Below are 7,463 nucleotides of genomic sequence, written 5' to 3'. Positions count from 1 at the left end.
GTGCACTAAGAAAAACCTCAGACAGAGGTCTAACACAAGAGGGGAAAAGGTGACAGAATCAACCTTGAGAAAAGCATAAGGGTGATCTAGTCCAGCCCCTGGCAACATAGCAAACTTCTCTATGTACAGTGGTGCCTCGCAAGACGAAATTAATTCGTTCTGCGAGTTTTTTCGTCTTGCAAATTTGTCTTGCGAAGCAAGCCCATAGGGGAATTCGTCTTGCGAAGCATCTCAAAAAACGAAAAACTCTTTCGTCTAGCGAGGCACCACTGTATGGTTTACTGTCAAATGGAATCTCATTGCTATTCAGCAACTCTACCCATGTTTATACACCCCTGCTAAAAAGAAGCCGATGCAGTTCTGAGGTTGGATTAAATCCTTTATTGATTATATGTATATACCACCCTTCATCCAAGGAATACAGGGCAGCTTACAATAGAGAACCCCCCAAACAAAATGTTTATAAGCCACCCTACGTCCAAACAAGATTGACAATGGTTAAAGATGCACATTCAAACAAGTGAGATCTTCAGACCACCAAATGTCAGGTGTTTATCCTTCCAGCCTTGGCATATAAGGTGGGCCATTATTACAACTCCCCCACCCCCTATAACTTGACCTCATGAAATCCTAGGGCGGATGGCTGTTTTTTAGAAAAGGAATAGAAGTATAAGCACAATTACCACAGACATCCACCAAGTCAAGCTTAGCATTGAACAATTACTTCCCCAATGCCAGTTGTGGCTATGCTACTCCTATCCAAAAATGGCAGCTTTACTTATAACTTGCTGCTGCCTAAACAGTTTCTGCCATCTATTTGAATAAACTGTTAGGTATGAGGATGCACATGCTCAGCATTTTCATTTTGAGTCAAACATCTGAAGAATCTACATCCATTGTAACCAAAGCTTATATTGAATATCCAGATGTCACAGAATTTACATTCGGGTTCTTCCACTATTTTAAGTTGAATGTCTTCTGGGTAAGGCTGCAACTTCACATCTAGGATGAAGAAGAAAGGGTGTCAAGCCAGTGCATTCCACATAAAACAGCTGCACATACCAGCAAATGAACAGATCAGACCTTGATATTTTCCATCATGTAGTCAGAGAGAGAGTTCAAGGTTATGTTTATCATCATATATCCATTCCCACATCACCATATAGCATTTGATACACAAGATAGATACCTACCTTTCACATACAACTGTTAGTTCAAGATGTTCACCACCTACGTTTGAAAGAGATATATATAAAAGGATAAGGAATATGTCTTAAACACAGAATGGACAAAACCACTAAATGATTTGGAATAATCAAGTTGCACAAGTTTGTGAATCAACCCGTTCTGCGGATGGACTTTTCTATTATTTCATTGCAGTAATCATTAACTCCACAGAAGCAGGCTGTGTTGTTACATTTGAAGTTTTACAATAGAATCTGCACATTTAATGTAAGTGAAGGCTTAAAAAAGGGACTTGTATACTTGTGGTTGGAAGCTAGATACATCAGATAGGAGCGAAAGACAGTTGCAGTTCTTCACCACAGTTCAGTCTGCTGAACTATGTTATCATCACTGTATCTGCTCATTCTTGCCACTCTTCTCCAGACCCTCACATACAGGGGAACATTCAGGTCCAATTTTTGAATATATATTTCTAACACAGCCAATGCATGCTTACCAACATAAAATGTTGTTTGTGTTCGTTTCCCCCTCCAATCCAGAGCGTGTAGCACTTGCATCACACAGGCAGAGTTCTCCAGAACATCCCCCAATTTAATCTGTAATGAAAGTTGTATCTTATGTGCACCCAAGCAGCAATGCACTAAAAGGGAGCACCATTTCTGTACTGTTTCAGTGCAAATTCTCTTCACTTCTTTTCAGAGAGATTCCCATTGTTTTATACAATTTCATCATCAACAGTACAAACATACCGCGTGTGTGTTGAACAAAAATCTCGGCAGATGCAGTATTTGATTAACGTTTAGTTGGGCCCTGGTCAACAGCTTGGAGTTCCCTGCCACCTCTATCACTTACACTTGATTTATACCGTTGGCACTGGGTGGCCATGGGAAGGGTTCTTAACAGTGATACGTGCCATTTTTACAGCTTACCAGTGTATTGTGAAGCTCAGGCCTCTCCTCTCCATCAGTTTCCACTGTGTCTAAAAAAAGGAAGATATTTTCCATAGTTTAAACCTTAGTTTATATATCAGACCAAAGACAAAGTTCTCATCGTGAGCCAACCCATGTTTTTGAGTGTACTCTTACACAAAAGAGATGCCTATTAAGAAGTGCACATTCCCACTGCAATAGAAACTTATTAGATTCAGAAGTTCAGTCTTAGGTAGTCAGTGGCCCTTATTCTCATTGCCCCTGCTAAGAACCTAGCAAGCCTTGCTGTTATCTGCTCCGTTTGGTCTGATAGGAGAAAGGACACTGTGGCAGTGATTGTGCGCCATGGGATGGTCAGTACGAGTGGGGTGATGATCTCGTTCCTCATGTCTTTGTAAACAGTGTAAGACAGTCTTAGGTAAGTCATGGTACTATGACACACCAAGAGCCACTGGCATGTCTTTGCTCAGCTACATTGTCCACCCCCCAAAAAAAGCCTCAGCGCACAATTGTCAGAAATATTTTCTGTCCACTACTCTTAAAACATCATTGGCTTTTTCCAGGCAATGCCTGACTTAATTTGTGGTGTGAATTTCAAAAGGAATGAAAAACGCAAAATATGAAAGCTGCTTTGTCTGAACTCAGCCCATTGAGCCATCTAACCTAGTACTACCTACTTCAATTATCAGCAGCTTTCCAGTCTCCTATAAGCTGGACACCAGGAACTGAACCAGGGACCTTCTGCATGCAGTTAGGTGTCAGATTTCAAAACTAGTCATTTACTAACCTCTTTCAGCAGGTAACTCAAAACTGGAGACTCCTCAACCATTTGGACTTTAAAGAGAAAGAAACATTTGTTAATTAAGTTGCAACAGAGGATCTTATTACAGGGAACCAGCTTAGCTCTGGAAAACGTTAAACTCATTATTTTGGCAACTTTTGCTTTAAGACTTGACTGGTAACACCTTCCCACAGGGAACTGCCCAAAGTTAAGCAGAACTGTGTTGGCCAGAACCAAATATTGGCATGGGTGGATCACAAACACAAAGGAACCTGGACCTTCTTATATTTGCGTGTTCTATTAATGTGAAACTAGAAAGTAATTTGTATTTCTGTAAGTTTCCTAACTAATGACCACAGAACAATGTAACCTCAGTATATAGAACGGTATGTTGTTAATTTCATGAGCAGTCATTTGGCGGAATCTATTATCATCACTGGCTACATGTGTGGTCTAGTACTGAACAAGCTATAAACAATTAAAAATCGCCCAAAGTAAAACCCTTATTACCATCATATCTGGAAGATCTAACAGGGAATTGTTGACAAGCAGCCCATACTAATCCCCACATTATTGCTTGATCCTTCCAAAGCATTTGCCGATGTTACTGCAATGCTGAACAAATTTCATCAGGTAGATGTTCTATAGTAACTTACCGCTATCAGGAATGTAACTCTAAGGAGATCTTCAAAGTCACCTCATGACCTAGAAAGAAAGTTTTCTTTAAGACAGCCCAGAGAAAGCTAGCTGCTAAACAGGAAAATGCAAGCAGATGCCCAAGTCAGGTAGAGCTAATTACAAATCTCCATTATTTAAGTCAGCTTCATTGGCTTCTCATCACACAGGCTGCTTGCATTATATACTGCACATTATAAAAATTCACCTTCACTGATATAGCTAGAAGACATTGTTCAATGTTATACCTAAGGTGCTTCCTAGGCAGGCTGCATTAGCAGTATTTATAATTGTGCTAGGAATAAATGGGACCCATATTTCAAATGTATAGTCCAATAGCATTGGACTATTCTTGAAGAACTTCATAGCCTCTCTAAGCAAGTTTTATCACACTGCTCAACAAATATTGCAGTGAGGCTGAACTGACTGACAAATCACTTCCCAGTAACTAACCCACCTTTTTTGCTTCAGAACTCAAGTCTCATACTTCAATACAGCTGCATTATGGAGGCCTATAAAAGTGACAATAAGTGATTTTAGTCTTGAACCCAGCTTCACTCCTTTTTAGAACTACAATGAACCACTGTATCAGTGTTGATTCAATTATCCTCATTTGGATCAGCGACCTGATTCAGCATCATATACAGCAGATTTAATGTCTACATATAACCTAATGACTACAGCATTGGCAACTACATAGAATGGCTGCTTTGAAGCCTCTGGAGAACGAAGGCAGGACAGGACACAAACTACCCAACAAATCCCAACACTATTTAGAAAAGCAAAGAATGTACTGGAAAATTCTCATATGCCTGGGGATAAATAATACTTTGGACCAATACAACCACAGTGGACCAAACACTAAGGGCTACTGAAATCTCCAGTCTCTTATTAATGCTGCAATTCATGCAGACCTGAGATTTCAGATGATTTAATACAGGATGTAAAGTGTGTTATAATGTAACCAAGTGTGCTTGGTAATAATATAACGGAGCGGGGAGAAACAGAAAACTTTTGGGCAGCCTAAGCATGCTATGGGTCACTGCCGTTGTTCATGAGAGGTGCCCTGCCAATGCTCAAAATTCCCTTTCTGCCATAACTACACATTCAAATATTTCCATGAAACATACCTGTTTGGCCATGCTAAGGAGCTGGGCGGAAATTTATAGTATAGAAGCAACTAGGCCATATTGCAGCATACAGTGCAAATGCAGACCCTGCAAGAAAATTTTAATTCTGTTACAACTTATGATCTTCATAGTCTAAATCCTCTTTTGCCTAACACTTTCACACTGTTAATGGCATTAACTTTTTGACTAGTTGCCTCAGTAGACATCTGTAGCTTTTAACTAGATAATATGCCTTGAGCTAAAAACGTTCCGTGTTTTTTTCCCCCAAGTAGCAAGTAGGCATATTATAAAATGGCCCTCTCCTTGGCAAGCAAAGAATGTTGATGTTCGGCGTTACATACAGAAACTATACCAATGATAATACCATCAAAATAACGAGGATGCATCAGATAGGAGCGAAAGACATCTGCATTCATCACAGATTATCTGCTGAACTATGCTTTCATCACACACATCCTTCAATCGCAATAGAGAAACCAAAGCTGCATTTAATGCTGCTAGCTTGCTCAATTTAAGTATATGCCCTTTAAAACTACTAGTCATACCTTGGGTTACAGACACTTCAGGTTGCGGTTTTTCGAGTTACAGACGCGCCAAAACCCGGAAGTACTGAAATGGGTTACTTCCAGGTTTCGGAGGTCGCGTATGCGCAGAAGCGCCGAATCGCAAACTGCGTGTGCGCAGACACAGCGCTGTGGGTTGCAAACGTGCCTCCCGCACGGATCATGTTCGCAACCCGAGCATCCACTGTATATAAAACTCCCAGGAACAGCTGGTAGAGGCTTTTATACAGATTGCTTGATCTTCTGTAGAACACTTACCCAAGCATCTTCCTTCTGTAAGTACCAAACCATTTCTAAAACCCTGTAAGGAAAACAGCAAATGTTACAAAACCTTTAAAAACAATTTAGATATCCCTTAAAAAATGTTCAGTGCCTCAGTTTCAATTATAGGTGGTTGAGCATTCTCATCATTCTAATCAAGAGTAGCAAATAAGTGTCATCATTGTGGCACAAAGTTCTCATTTAAGCAAGCTATATATTGCATTCTGAAACAGCCTAAACAGTTTTCTTTTAATCCAAAACAGAAAATGTTACCTCCGCAAATAGTATTGTCTTCACCTTCTGAGCCTATAAGGAAGCACACAAAAAATTATGTTAGACCTCTCAGAAGTTAAAATGCTTCTAAAAACAAGCGGGTCCCCTAACAACCTGGTATTTGACTGGGAATGCAAATCAGCATCAACCCTGCCATTGACCTGAAATAGTATTTCAGCCCAACCTGCAACACAGAAATCTAAGCAACACAGGGCTACAGCAGCAGTATAACTGTAACCACTCTCAGCTTCAAACCAACCCACATTATGCAAAAGGGTTTTTTTAGTATATGTTGCAAACACTGTAGGGCTCTTGTAAACCATGCAAAGCCTAAACCCTGGCCTGCAATATTCAGTAAGGCACATTAGAGCTGTCATAAATTAACCTGCAATATAGGAGTATCTGAAATTGCACTAATAGGGCTATTTTAAAATGCCTCATTGAATATAACATTGAATATACCCAGGTCCTAATCCTGCTCAGAGATGTTGGTATTCATCATGCTCTCAGATGTCCCTACCAACATCATTTATCATCATGTGCAGGTACAGTGAAGGAAAGCTCATCTTAATCAGGAAATTACTTTGTTAAAAATATGCCATGTGCTACCTTTGGTGCAGCTCACTTTACTTTTGTGAAAAGACTTGACTTGCTACAATGGTTTCCACTACCACACTCCAAAGAAGGATTCCCCAGCGAGATTTATTTTATATCAACTGTCCAAGTTATTAGTCTAGAAAATATACTTAGGGCAGGTGGAGAATTACTAGCCTGCAAGGGGTGGCGGCTCCATTCACTGAATTTCAATGCTAGGTATAGAGGAAGGACAGGGCATTTGCCATTTCTGCGGCTGAGTGGGTAGAGGGGCAGACTAGGCCAGAAACTCGCCCGCTGATCTTGGGCCAGTCGCTCCCTCCCGTCTAGCCTGCCTCACAAGGTGGTTGTGGGCATTAAATTGGCGGGGGCGGGGGCGTACTAAGCACGCGGCCTTGAGGTCCGGGGTGGGGGCTAAGGAAGGATAGAAATGCAAGAAATAATTCCTCAGCTATTCCCGAGTTGCAATACCCGTTCACCATCAAAATCAAGGTATTTCTGAGATCTATTCGGCCCTCGTGGGAAACTGAGCTGAGTGAACGCTAAATAAGCCCAGGGCGAAGTTAAGGCATTGCCAGAACTACGTTCAAAGCCCCATCTGCCCCACCTAAGTCGACCCCCCCCCCGACCCCGCCCGGCGATCCGGGCTCCCGACGTGCAGATTTCCTTCCCTCCAAAGGTTCCGCATTTCGTTTGCTACTCCTAATAAGGGCCGCGCTCGTATTTAGACAGCCGCTCAATCCCGCCTTTCCCTCCTCCTAAGGCGAGAGCTGAGGGCCACTCGGGAGACGAGGGCGCCACTGGCTCGCCAGGCCCGAGCGGCCAAGGGGGCCTCTGCCATCCGCCTCCATCCAGCGCCACCCCGAGCCATCCGCGGGGGACGACCCTTCCTAGGCAACCCGCGCGCCCCAGGAAACCCGACTGGGGTGGAACTGGCTGAGAGGGGAAGAAGAAAAGCGAAGAAACCCGAACACTCACCATGGTCCCCCGAGGACTGCAGAGCGTAAGCAATGGCGACCTAGAAAAGAGAGAGCAACGTGGGGCCTCTCTCTTTATATACGCACGCAGGCCC

The 7,463-nt window shown here is 42.3% G+C and overlaps 1 long non-coding RNA gene across 2 annotated transcripts; it reads right to left on the bottom strand.

Moving 5' to 3' along the window:
• Positions 1-358: 358 nt before the first annotated feature.
• On the bottom strand, positions 359-7,457 carry LOC308480631. 2 transcript variants are annotated; one of them, XR_013988150.1, is made up of 11 exons: positions 7,370-7,457; positions 5,798-5,830; positions 5,522-5,564; positions 4,701-4,787; positions 4,028-4,082; positions 3,552-3,600; positions 2,902-2,948; positions 2,115-2,164; positions 1,682-1,781; positions 1,194-1,230; positions 359-1,002 (listed from the first exon to the last, which is right to left on the bottom strand). It is a non-coding gene; the product is annotated as an uncharacterized lncRNA (long non-coding RNA). The 2 variants fall into 2 exon arrangements; XR_013988151.1 differs by lacking the exon at positions 4,028-4,082.
• Between the last annotated feature and the right edge of the window lie 6 nt (positions 7,458-7,463).

Source organism: Podarcis pityusensis (genome assembly GCF_964106645.2).
Source record: "Podarcis pityusensis genome assembly, chromosome: 6".
In the NCBI taxonomy this organism is placed as follows: Eukaryota; Metazoa; Chordata; class Lepidosauria; order Squamata; family Lacertidae; genus Podarcis; species Podarcis pityusensis.
Note: the sequence above shows the minus strand (reverse complement) of the source record. Positions and strands in the feature narration are given on the sequence as shown.